This window comes from Pinus tabuliformis, chromosome 7 (genome assembly GCF_031772625.1).
Source record: "Pinus tabuliformis cultivar Carrire ecotype Pingquan chromosome 7, CPIR1, whole genome shotgun sequence".
Classification (NCBI taxonomy): Eukaryota; Viridiplantae; Streptophyta; class Pinopsida; order Pinales; family Pinaceae; genus Pinus; species Pinus tabuliformis.
The window spans coordinates 352,726,902-352,742,605 of record NC_142293.1 but is presented as its reverse complement, the minus strand read 5'-3'; the positions used below and the strand labels follow the sequence as shown (position 1 = coordinate 352,742,605).

At 38.1% G+C, this 15,704-nt stretch overlaps 1 pseudogene; it reads left to right on the top strand.

The window, feature by feature from the left end:
• Positions 1 to 282: 282 nt before the first annotated feature.
• LOC149247410 (carbon catabolite repressor protein 4 homolog 1 pseudogene) lies at positions 283 to 1,266 on the top strand (annotated as a pseudogene).
• The last annotated feature ends 14,438 nt before the right edge of the window (positions 1,267 to 15,704 follow it).

Genomic DNA, 15,704 nt, shown 5'->3' with positions numbered 1-15,704 from the left:
AAAAAGTGGCATGCGGTCTTAACGAAAGAGAGCTGGCTGGTAAGTCTTATAGAAAAACTCAGAGCACAAAGAAAGCTAAGGCTGAGAACTTAGCGTGGTAGAATTTCAACAATGTTTTTGTTTTTTTGATTTCATCCGAATATTAAGAAAATAGGATAGCTAATTTACGAAGAGAAATTACAGTTAGTCTACCTCAGAGTTTTATAGACCGAATCACTTCTCCACATTGAAGGAAAGGGATTTTTTGTCACTAATTCTGTTATTCGCCGGAGTGCTCAGAAAATGACTAAGCTTAACAACAACATGAATGACGGAAGTTTGACAGTCGGTCCATCATTCACAGTGGTAACATACAACGTTCTGGCAGACAGGTATGCTACTTCACAGAAGTTTCCCAACTGTCCGTCCTACGCTCTCGGCTGGGAATACCGCAGACCAAACCTGCTAAAAGAAATATTACAATGTCAGCCGGACATCATTTGCCTCCAGGAAGTGCAACACAACCACTTTTGTAATTTTTTCAAACCAGAACTGGCCAAACTAGGATATGAGGGGCTGTTTAAAGAAAAGAAGAGAGGATATTTCACTGAAACTATTGACGGTTGTGCAACGTTTTATAAAGTGAAAGAGTTTGATTTGATAAGATGGTGGTGGATAGGTTTAATATACAAAGACAACATTGCCCTGCATGTTCAGCTTTCGTTCAAAAAGACTAATCAACTTGTGGTCATAGCTAATACCCACATTCATGCAAATCCAGAAAACAGTGATATAAAGTTATTGCAGGTTGATTGTTTGCTCAAAAGGCTGGAGAATGAGTTGGAGCAAGAGAATGACTGTGTCTCTGATATTCCTCTTGTAATATGTGGGGACTTCAATTCTTTGCCGGGAAGCGCCCCCCACTCACTTCTTATCAGAGGCTTTGTCCATAGTTTACACAAGGAATTTCGTCATGCATTACCGTTAGCAAGTGCTTATTCTTCGTATTTTCAATGCAATGCTTTGCGGGAAGACATTGATAAAAAAATGGATCGTGAAACCGGGGAGCCCCGTTTCACTAACTTCGTGAAGAATGACCGGGAAACATTTGAGGGAACGTTGGATTACATTCTCTACAGTACCACCAAATTGAAAGTGGTGTCGTTACTGGAGTTGATTGACGAGGATGAGGTGAAGCCGGGTGGACTTCCTACTGTTAATCGCTCTTCCGATCACATCCCCATTGCAGCAGAGTTTACTTTCAACTCGCTTCCCAAACTGCAGTAAGTAGTAAATAAGCTTTATTTGTTTTGCCGAAACATTTCGCTGGAAATATTTTTCTCAATCTGTTTTTTCAGAGAATTTTGAAACATATTTATTTCTCTGAGTCTTTTAAAACATATTTCCGTATAATGTCAGCACTCCTTACACTTAGCTGGATAATATTTTACTAATTTAGTTTCTTAAAGACATATAACTGTATAGCTTGTCTAAGTTATTATTAAAAGTTTTACTGTTTTAACTTTTCTAAGTTTTTCAAATTATATGGTTTTTATGGCAAAAGAATAAAATTAAAATACTTGATTATTCATTTTCTTCGTTATTATGGAAATATTTTTCTAAATTTGAGTTTTTTGAAACATATTTATTAATCTGAGATTTTTGAAACACATTTATTGCTCTAATTTTTTAAAACATATTTCTGTATAATGTCAACCCTGCTTACACTTAGCTGGATAACATTTAATTAATTTAGTTATTTTAAAACATATTACTGTATAATGTCCTAGCTTCTCTAAGTTATCATTGAAAGTTTCACTGTTTTAATCTTTTAAGTTTTTCAAATTATATGGTTTTTATGGCGAAAAATAAAATTAAAATACTTGATTATTCATTTGCTTGGTTTTTATGGAAATATTTTTCTTAAGTGTTTTGAAACATATTTCTGTATAGTGTCAACCCTGCTTACACTTAGCCGTATAACATTTTATTAATTTAGTTTTTTTAAAACATATTACTGTATAATGTCCTAGCTTGTCTAAGTTATTATTGAAAGTTTTATTGTTTTAACCTTTTAAGTTTTTCAAATTATATAATTTTTATAGAAAAAATAAAATTAAAATATGGATAAATTTGGACTTCATTTTTGGATAAATTTGGTTTGGGAGGTTTTCCCTTCCTTACAACCCTACCACATTCTTATCAAATTTCTTCAGCTAGATGAGATAGAAGGTTTTGGCATACAAGCTCAATAGAATAGAGAATATCCTCTTTGGGGATTCATAGAGGGTCTAAGGCTAAATTCGTTTCTCTAAGATATGAAAGGAAGAGGGATCAAGATCAATGGAGTAAAGGTTAACCACAAAGGAAAGCCTAGAGCTAACAACGGCAACAACTAGACGGATAGGGGAAGAAGAAGGATCCAAGGAATAGTTAGGATTATTACTATTCAGGGGAGGATTTTCATGTTGATTATTGATTTGATCATTAATATGAGAATAATTAATTTCATCACCACAATGTGGATAATTATTTTGATTATTGATTCCATCATTAATGTGGTGATAATTATTTTTATTACTAAATTGATCAACAATGTTTTCACTATTTATTTGATCATTACTAATTTGACTATTAATATGATCATTAATAATCTGACTATTAATATTATTATTAATTTGTGTATTAATAGTATTATTATTATTATTATTTTAAGTGGAAGTGAAAATATATAGTCATATGAATAATAGTTTGAAAAGATCACGTGCATGGGATATTTACTTGTGACCTCTAAGCACCACTTAACGAGAAATACAATGTTAGCACTTTCTTGGAAATTTCTATGTACATTAATATCCCAGTTTTGAGAGGCATACTTATGCTTCTTATCTTTTTCCACCACCGTTTGACATATATAACCTCATCATCAAAGAATATTGTAGACTATCCCAAGCTTGTAGCATAAAATTACCAAACCAAGGGTCCTGGAAATTCGTCAACCAAGGGTTCTCCCCATTGTGAAGTCTGAATTAGACATCACACTATTTGGAGTAAGATCCCCATCGAGCATATCGACTCGGTTACCATTTATTCTTATAGATTTTCCTTGGCTCGAACAGTTAACAACAGAGAAGAACATGCTACCCTTGAAGGTTTTTGTTATTAAGTAAAATTTCTAAGGCACATGTATCCAATGAAAATGATTATCTCCAATAGTGGAGTGTTGGAGCCACTCCTTTCTCCTCAAAAGAACTAGCTTATCTCTCCAATTCCTTGTGGGAGGAGGCAAGGCAAAAATGTCCTTTGCTCATACAGAGAGGGTGTCTATATAGAATTTCCTATTGGTGGTGCTAGAAATCCATCAACCAAGGGTTCTCCCCGATGTGAAGTCCCAATTAGACATCACACCATTTGGAATAAGATCCCCATCAAGTGTATCGACCTGGTTACCATATATACTTATAGACTTTCCTTGGCTCTAACTTTCAAAAAGGGAGAAGAAAATGTGTGTTCAAGAAGCAAGAATGTGTTCCTAGTGACGGTTTAGTTGTAGTTTTCTCAAAGTTATTCTACTCGAAGGAAAGAGTAAAGTAAGTCTCTAAGAGACGAGTAATAGTAGCACCAAAGTAGAGATACAAGCAACCAAGAAGGATCCATCTAACATCCAGTGGAAGAGTCCACAAAATATACGATAGGAATGAAAACCAGTCAATGAGACATACATGTTAAGTATCATGTGGAATAGTCCACAAGGATTGGACAATATTAGCATCCATTACAACAAATTCTAAAGAAGAAAAGTTGTAAAATAACTGAAATAGTCCAAGTACTTTAGCATAGATGAAGGCTAACATGAATATACAAACATTGGCATAATATTCTTACGAATATTCATAATCCATGCACGAAGAACATGCTACCCTTGAAGGTTTTTGTTATTCAGTTAAAGTTCTAAGACACATGTGTCCAATGAATGTCATTATCTTCAATAGTGGAGCGTTGGAGCCACTCCTTTCTCCTCAAAAGGACTAGCTTATCTCTTTAATTCCTTGTGGGAGGAACCAAGGTAAAAAAGACCTTTTCTGATACAATGAGGGTGTATATATAACCAAGAGATGTTTATTCACCTTTGTTGTAACTCTTTGACTACCCTCATCGGTGGAAGAGGGATCTAAACTAATTAAGGTGAGGAGAGGTTGTCCCTTTAGGGAAGCATATATAAGACCTTCGACATTTGTTTTCCCATTTAGACTTTTCCCCTTGTCCTTCTCTACTTGATTGGATAAGTTTCAGAACATGGAAAAACAAAAACCCGAGTGCAGGCATGAGGTTTCCATAATAGACATGGAGGTCATGTTTTGACACAAGGCTTTCCTAACTTAAGGATTGTATTTTCCGTCAGAACATCATAAATCAAAATCTGTAACCAAGACAAGAAGGAAAAAAAGTTAGCCGAACGTTGTGGTGTTACAAAGTCATTTTCTATTTTTCCACACTTCCTTGGATCCAATAGAGAATCTTCATGGATCGTCCCACAAAATGAAAGGAAATACAACATACATCAATGAAACAAAACCAGAAGACTGCAATAAGGAGTTTTAGAATCATTATGAAAGAAGTCTGCAATAAGGAGTTTTAGAATCATTATGAAAGAAGCCTCATAACCAATGAAGAAAATGAAAGGAAGAGTGATGTAATTAGCTTTGTTTTTGGGTCTATTTTGGGCTGAATCACTCCACAAGTATGAAGTATAGATGATATCTATTGCAAAGGAATCCAAATTACTGCAGTCCCTTTTGAAGGCCAAGTCAAGGAGAGAGCTAAGGAGTCTCTCAAGCCAAGTTTTAAAGCAGGTAGCCTCCACCTAAAGTGAAGGAAGTCAAGGTGCAAGAGAAGGTCATCTACATGTAATAGGTTTTTTGAATTAGGGCAGGGAAGCTACAGGTCTGAAGAAGAGAAAAGGTAGTAGAGGTAGAAAGAAGAAAAATGTAGTTGACTATCATTGACTCTATTAAGAAATAAGGTCAAAATAAGAAGAATAGTGTCCTGGTCTTGGAGAGGTCAAATATGTCAAGGGTCTTGGTGTTGGTATTCGTCAATTAAATTTTCTATAAGAAGAAGAATTCATTTTATTTGTTTGCCTCTCAAGTGGGAGAGGTTTTGGCCCTAGTTAATTGCATATATTATCTGTCTCTTGTCTCCTTATTGCTTATGCTTTGGTAGTTGTTTGGTGAATAACACTATATTAATATAACTAAAGAGAAGATAATAATATGAAGGAGTAGAAAGAATTCACAAGCTGTTATCATTATAAGAGAACTCACATAATTTCTATGCCCTAGATTTCTCAACAAATTGTGCATCATACTTCTCCATATGTATGATATAACAGATTTCTTCTCTACTAATCCACGAGGAGAAAGTTTGACGGAAAATATATTTTTCCTTAATGATATGAGACCGCACACAATTTCCCAAAACCTCCCTCCACATGTTTTTTATAATAAAAGACTTGTTAAAAGCGGATGTATCTATGAAATGCCAATCTCCTTCATCTATTAGCCTTGCAAGTGCTGACCATCGTGTTATAGACATTTTTGGGCCCTACAACCCCAAGCATGAAATTTCCACAAATCAAGGGCTCCTAAGTCCCTAAGAGTGTTTTTCTAACCCCTAAAGGAACAAGGTCAACAGATTACAGCTTCTCCCAGAAGTTCTCCACCAGAAACTGCTCAGAATGGGTCAAAACAGGATCATTTCAGCTGCTCCACTGGCTAGGTGTGTTGCATTGCACCTAAATACACTATGAGGGTGCGTTTCATTTCCAAAGTCCCTTCTGTGGGGTGCGATGGGCGAGAAATGACAAATGGCAGTGTCATTCCGCGAGGTGGAGAGACAATGGAAGCTTCCAGAATCTTCTCCTGTGACACTTGCCTCACTGAATTCGACCAAGGATGAGTAAGAGGCCTTCAGTCTCCAAGTGGAAGCAAGAAATGACAGAGAGAAGACACTAATCAAATCACAAGCTGACTCTTCCTCCTTAAAGATATCTATATATGGATCCCTCATCCCAGAGATCCAGAGGATGGAATTTTGCATATTGTAAGGAAATGTTGTTGGTTTCTAGAGACAAACATCAGATTGTTGGGTGATTTATGCTTTGTTTGAGGTGAAGAGGGGCTTCTTTGCTGGGAGGTTGATTCTGGGTCGGAACTACTAGTTGTAACTCCTCCTGGATCTTTTCTTGTTATCAATAAAAGCTATTTGAGTTTTCCTCCATGCTTTTGTATCATTGATGCCTGTTACATTTGTATGGTTAACTTAAATCTAATTCTAAGTTGTTTATGAATATAGATCCATGTCTTTGTATAGTGTTCTTCTTCTGTGATCTTACAGGTACTTTGTGAAGCTGGGCAAGTAAGGGAGCAGGTAGCTGGAGACTATCAAAGAAGAGAGGAATTGGATCAAAGGATTACCGCAAGACACAGGTTGGTTCTTTCTATTCCTCTCTATATATAGTTCATAAAGGAAATACAAAAGTAGTTTTTTCTCTGTTTGTTTCTAAGGCAGCTATCACACCTTAGTGGGATAGAGCAGTTCTAAATAGACACTTTTCCATGTAACAAAATGGCGACTCCGCTAGGGGATGTCTAATTAGTTTGTTTGTGTATCATTCTTTGTTGCTTGTTTCATAAACCTATAAGTAGCATTCGAACTGCATTTTCCATAACAAATGCAAAGTAGACAGCTGCTACATCAATCCATTCACTGGACATGTTTATGATTTAAACAACTGATTCACAAGTTATCTGATTTCCCTTGTGACAGCTCTTAGATCCTCCTTAGATCTACCCCTGATTGTTGTATTACTGATTGCTTTTTACTCGGCCAAAAACCAAGGACTGAATTGCAAACTGTGACCTGGAACCGGGAGAGAGTCTTGTTTCTGACCCAGCATAGGTATTGTTAAGAGATCCTGAATTTCAGCGCACTTCCCGAAAGGGCAACCTGCACTGCATTTCAGATTCTCTATGTTACAGGTGCGCTGATTAGACTGACTCTGTGTAGTTGTGGTTCTTGTGCTTCTTTCTTTCCAGTTCTATCCCTGAATTTTGTTGCCTGTGACCAGTATATGTCTGTTTGAAACCTCTTTTCCTTGCTGTTATTCCGCCTCCTTTGTACGAAAGAACTGTAGATGTTTTTGTGTGTTTGTTGAGTCATTTACAGTTTTCCATTGCAAAAGTAGAATAGTCGTATTGTCGTCCTTTGATTTGAATCTGTCGCAAGTGTCGATTTCAATCATAGGAGAAAGTTTGATTGTTGTTGATGGTCGATTATACTGTTACTATTACCTTTGGTTTGAATTTTCAATTTCTAGTGTCAAGAACGAGTGTTCATTTCAAAATCGTAAGGTGTCGTAATCATCTCTGTTTTTTATTTCGGAAAAAGAGCTTGTTTATATTTGTCGCTTTAAAAGAAATTTAGATTTGTACATCAACTTTCTTTTTAGCATCAATACTAAGAAAGTTGAAAAAAAATACATGCATGTGCATTTGCATATAGACAGTCTGTTTGGCTTGATTTAGGAAAGTGCATTTACAGTGTGCTCTTTTCTCTTTGTGAAAATATTCTGTCTTTCTTTTCCCCTATTAGCTAGGATTTTCATTTCACAAAAGAGATAAAAGCTTGTTTATCATCTTTAGATTGCATTTTAGGAATTACATCTACATCTCGTGGTGAACCCAAAAGGCCAACTTCATAAGCAAGATCAACTTAAAATAAATTCAATGAATCTAACAACGCTTTGGAACTTAACGCACAACATTTAGAGGTCTAGGCTAGAGACGCATTCCGGCGTCGTAAAACCTGGTAACTGTTGTCCTCACTGATGGTTGGGTGATTCCTCCACTTTGAGACAATAAGTGCCAGTACCGACTTGTGCTCCCACGTACCGTCGAGTATATTTTGGGAGACCCCTATAGGCTTAAATCCTTTATCCTTAGGAAGATGTGTCTGCCACCCTATCAATCGCAATGCATTGAACACAGCATTCGGGAAGATTGACTGCCATATCGTAAAAAGTATTCTGCAGTTTTACGATTGGTTTGGTACTCCCTCTACCTAGATCTCCAGAGTAGTCCCTTTCGTTCCTTTTCAAACTCCTTAACGGAAAAGGTCCATCTGAGCACTTGTCACTTCAGGCTCATTAAAAATCGAAGGAGACTAGAGTCATCTTTTGTTTTTTCTCGACTCTTAAAAACTGAAAAAACAAGTTGTTTCAAAGCGTCTAAAAATTTATTTTAAACGAAATATTCATTACCCCTTTCCTACGTTGATCTTTGGTTGAGAAAATGGAGTCCACCAACCAAGGAATTCCACTTGGAGGAATTCCTAGTCCCTTCTCCTCTTGGGGAGATGTTGGTGCACCGCATAAGGCCACATTGTCGCTTCCAAGACTGACAATTGGTTTGCCTGTATGGCTCTTCTCAACCTCTGTCGTTCAGAACACCACTATTCCTGAACAATCGAATCAGCAATTAGACGAGTACATAGTTACCCACCAACCTTCTACTTCCTCTAATTCTTCCTCTCCTCCTTCCTCTTCGCTTGATGGGGCTAGTAAAGCCAAAAGTTAGGTTCCTAAGGAGAAGAAGGAAAATAAGAAGAAAGAGAAGAATAAGAAGGAGCCGAAAGTGAATGGGGGCAAACGAGTGTCGTCTAACGAAAATCCACACACTGCACCGACCAGGCCTAAATCTCCATGTGTTATTTGCAAGGGAGACCACTATCACAGAGATTGTCCTTGCATCCCTCGGATCTTAAGGGACTGGTCTCCCCATTTGCACAACCCGGTGTCGTCAACCTCTGATGATCATGTTGAAAACACACCGCCAACTAGTGAAAGTGAAGCCCTAGGAAAAAAAGGAAAATATAGATTTCCTTGTAAATTGTGCGAAGGCGATCATGCCGTCCACCGTTGTCCCTTCTTAGACGAGGCTAAAAGAGTTTTGGACGATCGTCTAGTTTCACCGTCACGACTTCCTCCTGGATATAAAAAACTCTTGCCGAGTCCGTCACCAGTTGAAAATCCGACTGGCCCACTCAGGTGGTCGGCTGAAGCATCTATCATTGAAGATAAACCATCTGAATCCATACCAGACGAAAGTCAAAAGGTCGAGGCGACAGTTGACCCGGTCTTGCCTTCAGAGGTTTCATCTTCAGATGATACAGTCACTGAAGAAAACAAGGATGACACCGTCCAAATTCTCTTCATAAGCACAGACTCCAACGAACATGGGGGCAATTTACCCATTCCTTTACCGCAAGAAGGAAGTTTGTCAGAGTCTTACCTGGCCATCTATTCGGTCCCACCTCCAAGCAACCTAGTTGTCTCCTTCGACTGGAATCAACTAGGCAGACCCCGTTTAAGAGCTAGTGTACCATTTCGTATTGTTGTTCAAATATATAGAATGGTTATGGCTGGTACCATCATAGATGAGGGGGCTTCTGTGAGTATCCTTTCCTCGACTGCTTGGAAAGCGCTTGGTTCGCCATCGCTTTTGCCTGAGATGAGAAATGTGACAGACTTTGATAAAGGAACCAGTCGACCGTTAGGGATCCTTCCCAATGTGCCCATAACATTGAGAGGGAAAACCGTTCACATGAACGTGATGGTAGTTCAAGGACCCCTGGATTACAGTCTACTCCTTGGAAGAGACTATATTTATTACATGGGAGCAATTGTCTCCTCACTCTTTAGAGTAATGTGTTTTCCGCACGAAGGAAGAGTGGTCAAGATCATAGAACAACTTTCATTTCCCGGATCACGCATAGCAAATAGTCATATACCATCCCTGAATGGTCTTTTCATGCAAGAAATGTCTCAATCTCCAGTCTGTCCACCTGATGAGTGCGAGTGATTCGGGGGGACATGACTGAAACCCAGGGGGCATGCGTCCTGGTCTGCTTCAGTAGGAAAACTTCGGGTATAAGGTAGGTTTCCACGAGAGGATATGACCTCCCTACTCCCATCCATGATTGGAAGGGGGAGTTGGACTAGAACAAGATCCTCACCTTTGTTTATTTTGGTAGACATCGCCGAAGAAGTGTTTTGTTTACGCTATGAATAGAACAATCTTTGGGTAACCTGTAAGAGGTAGGCCTTTCTCGGTAAAACAAATGATTTAACAAACTGAAGAAGGGGTAACCTTGAAACTCTGTTTTATACCTGGGGGCATGCAAACCTTTTGGAGTGCAAGCGAAGAGCGACTCTTTATTTTTTAAATTTATAGGACCTCTAACCCTTTAAACTCGTAGGATTGGTCGTCTCCTAACTTGCATAAAGAAAGGATGTGGGGCAAAACTCTAAAAGTTGTCGTTTTTATATTAGACATTCTTATCATATGACTGGATTAATCGAGCAGTTTTAGCACATAGTTCAAGCTCGTTAAAAAATAAACTTAGGACATGAGCAAATGTTTCCACCTGCGTTTAAGCTCGTTAAAAATGAACTATTCCCCGTTAAATAACCATCGTGAATGTAGTACTTCAACCATTAAAGCCTTGGTCGTGTTCACACTGTCACCTCCACTTTTTCATTGGCCGATCATTCACCTCCATTTGATTGTTTACCCATTTTGAGGAACAGCTGCGAAGAGTGATTTCACTAGCCATCCTTGTGACACTGCTGTGATTGGAAAATTCCAAACCTTACCTGGAATCAGCTGCTACCCAATTTATCACTCGTTCCTCAAAAGACGAGTCTCCTTTAAGCTCTTTTCAACTAACTCGTAAAATATGAAAAGATTACCGATTCCTTGGCCTTTCCAGCTCGTTAAAGGGACAGGAAGCGCTATCCCTCCTCTAGATTTTAATCTTTTTGGACTTGAGGGATTATTACACAAAAAGATCGAGCGCTTGTTTTATTCGGCTCGTTAAAAATATCACAAATTCATCCCTTCTGTATTGTTTTATATTTTTTCGGACTTAAGGGATTAGATGATGAAAAAGGAATTTTGGAGTTTCCTTTACGTTCCTTTTCAGACTCTCTAAAATTGAAAAGGACCGAGTTATCTTTGTCTTTAAACTCGTTAAAAAGATTAATAGCGACAAACTTGTCTATAGACGAGAACGAGTTTCACTATCGCTAGGCTCGTTAAAACATAGCGATGGGTTTGCCCTAAGGGAAAATTATAGAACAAGCATATGTTATCCTCCTCAAGCTTGACAAAAATAAAGAGGTACTGGTCAGCAATGACTGGGGAAAAATTGGGAAGAAAACTCAAAGAAAATTTGTTGGTAGCAAGTCGCTCTTGAACATGACACTTCCACTCCGTGTCCGAGTCGGGTTGGGTTGTTTTATTCACCGGTCACATCACCATGGTCACGCCATACCATCCACATTTGGGGTTAATGCTACCAATCCATCACATCAGTGTCACCGATATGTTCAAGAGAAGTCATCCAGAGAAGTCACCTGTGTCTCACCCACTACCATACATTATACTCCATTATTTCATGACCGCCACCGTGAAACTTATATCACCAGATCATTTTCTCCCCCATTAAAATCATTTTCTCCGTTCCGTGTCATTGATGTGGGATTCATTAAGGCCCTCCTGTGACAGATCACTTCTTGTCGACATCAGCTCATTATCCAAGAAGTTGATCTAGGAACACCCCATTCAGTACTTTGAAGCTTGCATGCCTCAATGGCAAGTTTCTCACTTCCGGCGACAGGTTTACATCAATGGCCTTCGACTGAAAGATTTTGCGTGGTGTTCGACCCCAAGTCCTTTATTCACACCACGTGAATTGTACTGCAGTACCTTGAGGATAATTATCATTATCGGTGATTCCTCTCGCGCTTGTTAACAGTTTACATCATTGACTGGTAATCAACCGATGTCTTTCCATGTTCGACTTCAAAACAATTCTCACATGGATCGACTTGTACTTCGAGTGAAGATCGGACGAGATTGAAGACCCCGGAACTAGTTTCATCCATCCGGGCTGCGATATATATTCAGGGAAATAAAGACATTGAATGTACATCATTGCTACACAGATAATCATCCACTAAAAAGGATGATGGCTCTACTAGAATCATCAGTCTACACTCAGACGATTGTCTATCCTATGTACATGAAAATGAATTTATAAAGCTGAGCATGGGAATGCCCGCCTCAGCTAGATCATGAAAACAGTATGAAGATAATGTATTGTATTGTATCTTATTACAGGTCTCCTCCCAGCAATGAAAGAACTTCGGATCGTCATAATAAAGCATTTCACCCGACACCAAAAGGTTAACGGCCTCATACTTTAGGGGGCAACTGTTATAGACATTTTTGGGCACTACAACCCCAAGCATGAAATGTCCATAAATCAAGGGCTCCTAAGTCCCTAAAAGTGTTGTTCTAAACCCTAAAGGAACAAGGTCAACAGATTACAGCTTCTCCCAGAAGTTCTCCACCAGAAATTGCTCAGAATGGGTCAAAACAGGATCATTTTAGCTGCTCCACTGGCTAGGTGCATTGCATTGCACCTAAATACACTATGAGGGTGAGTTGTATTTCAAAAGTCCCTCCTGTGAGGTGCGATGGGCGAGAAATGACAAATGGCAGTGTCATTCCGTGAGGTGGAGAGACAATGGAAGCTTCCAGAATCTTCTCCTGTGACACTTGCCTCACTGAATTCGACCAAGGATGAGTAAGAGGCCTTCAGTCTCTAAGTGGAAGCAAGAACTGACAGAGAGAAGACACTAATCAAATCACAAGCTGACTCATCCTCCTTACAAATATCTATATATGGATACCTCATCCCAGAGATCCAGAGGCTGGAATTTTGCATATTGTAAGGAAATGTTGTTGGTTTCTAGAGACAAACATTAGATTGTTGGGTGATTTATGCTTTGTTTGAGGTGAAGAGGGGCTTCTTTGTTGGGAGGTTGATGCTAGGTCGGAACCACTGGTTGTAACTCCTCCTGGATCTTTTCTTGTTTATCAATAAAAGCTATTTGAGTTTTCCTCCATGCTTTTGTATCATTGATGCTTGTTACATTTGTATGGTTAACTTAAATTTGATCCTAAGTTGTTTATGAATATAGATCCATGTCTTTATATATTGTTCTTCTTCTGTGATCTTACAGGTACTTTGTGAAGATGAGCAAGTAAGGGAGCAGGTAGTTGGAGACTATCAAAGAAGAGAGGGATTGGATCAAAGGATTAGCGCAAGACACAGGTTGGTTCTTTCTATTCCTCTCTATCTATAGTTCATAAAGGAAATACAAAGGTAGTTTTTTCTCCATTTGTTTCTAAGGCAGTTGTCACACCTTAGTGGGATAGAGCAGTTCTAAATAGACACTTTTCCCTGTAACACATTGTACCATATGAATTTTTTCATGTAACTATGTCCTAGCCTATAAGAAGCGACTCATGTTAGCCTCTACCTTATGGATGATCTCCCTTGTCATTAAATAAAGGTGCATCCACTATATTGAAATGTTCTATATCACCAATTTCATCATTACCACCCTTCCTCTCATCTTCCACCATTTGTATTTCGTCATCCAATATTGATGATTCTGCCCCAAGCATATCACATATGTCCTTTGTTAAATTCTCCTCACTATCATCATGTAACAAGATCGATTTGCCTTCATTCATACACAAACTAAACACAACTCCAAATGATTTAATGAGGCCTGTAATGGTTCTCCACTCCCCCACTGTGGATTCCCCACCGATTAACATATCATCTATGAACATTAAATGAGAGATGGAAATCTTTTTGGCTATTGTGATCCCTTTAATAATTCCATTATCCTTTCACACCCTCATTTTTATACTGAAACAATCAATAAATAAGAGAAATAGCAATGGATACATGGCACAACCCTACCTAATTCCTCCATATCTGTTGAAAAACTGTGAAGGCAAGCCTTTAATATTGACAACAAAATTTATAGTTTGGCAACATGCCAAAATCCATTTAATGTTAAATAGAGACATACCAAATTCTAACAGGACTAAGAAGAGGAATTTTGAGTCAATGTAATCATATGCTCTTTGTTTATGTGATTTAATAGTGCATCATCTCTTGGGAAATACCAATTACTTCTTGTATTTGTCTACCAACTCTTCCTCTGTAATATGCTTCGAAAATACCGCATTCAACCTACTCGCAATCAATTTTGATATATATCCTACACAAAATTGTAGATAGATACAGTATGATAATATGAAAAGTTTGTTGGTTCCACCATTTTGTGGATTAACGCTATGAAGGTTGCATTTATGGCCCCCAACATGAAGCGATGAATACTATATTATTTAGCTATTGCCAACAAATCTGGGATCATCAAATCAATGAAGTGAATAAAAAGTTCAATCCCCCACCCATCCAGGCCCAATCTTTTCTCCATTGCACATTCCTTCAATACCTTTGTCAATTCCTCCCTTATGACTAGTTGTCCCGATCTATCATTATCCTCCGATGTGGATGTTCTTGGAACTTCTTCGATGAAATTTATTTGCGACTAGAAGGATGTCTCTTGTGTGGAGAATTGGCCTCTAAAATGTGTGACTATCAACTGTTCAATAGATCTCTATGAACTGAATACGTTTATGGTGTCATCTCTTATCCTCCATATGAAATTGATTTGTTTCCTGGCATCGGAATGTGTGTGGAAATATCTCATATTTTCATCTCTAACTTTTATCGATGTCACCCTTCTCTTCATGTGGATATCTTCTTCCCATGAATAAAGAATGCCCCTTCTCTTAAACTCCAATTCAATGATATTGTGTTGGTATTCCTCTAACAAGAATAATAGGTCATGAGGATCATTGAAATAACATAGGAAAATTTCAATCTCCATAAGAGCTTTAGTTTTACCCTCTTTCTTCCCCCTAATCCATTCCTAAGTGACCCTTTTCATCTCTCTAAGCTTTCAGCATATGGATGACATGTGATTCTGTGGAGGAGGAAGAAATGGCACATAATGTTCTCAATTCTCCCAGAAATACAGTCTCTTCTGGGGTAGGTGTTGAAATTTGGTACCGGAGGACAGGTGGTTCCCTTAGGCTTTGATCTTTGGCCTAGGGAAAAGTGTCCAAAAGAATTTAATTTTTCTCCTAAAGTGACATTATAATTTTATAAAGTTAAATCTAATTTAAAAGTGACTTTAAGTGATAAAGTTACTAAGTCTAATTTTAAAGTAACTTTTATAAAGTAAATGAAAAATTAGAAAGGAAAAGTGACTTTGGAAATAAATGACTAATTGGGTCTTTATTAAAGTGGGGTGAATTAAAAAAATAGAAAGTGAGATTTAAATGAGCATTTAATCTCAGCCATTGATCTAAATCTATTTCAGCCATTGGATTTAGAGATCACCCAAAAGTCACTTGGATCACCCAAAAGTCACTTGGAGTTATATTAAAGGAGGAAAAGGAGGAAAAGGTCAATCATTCTTTCATGAGCAGATTAGGAGAAGGAGAGCAAGAGAGCAAGAGAGATTTCTGAGCAGGGAGGAGAAGGAGACAACAGCTTGGCACATATTTCAAGGCAGCAGTTAAGCAGATTTGTACAGCTGATTCAGCACATAGTGAAAGGCAGATTTTTGCACAAAAATCGAGGAGCAGTTTGCTGATTTTTCTGCAAACAAAACGGAGGTCGTACAACATTTATTGTTGTCCTGTTTGCTGTAATTTCCAGATTGCTGT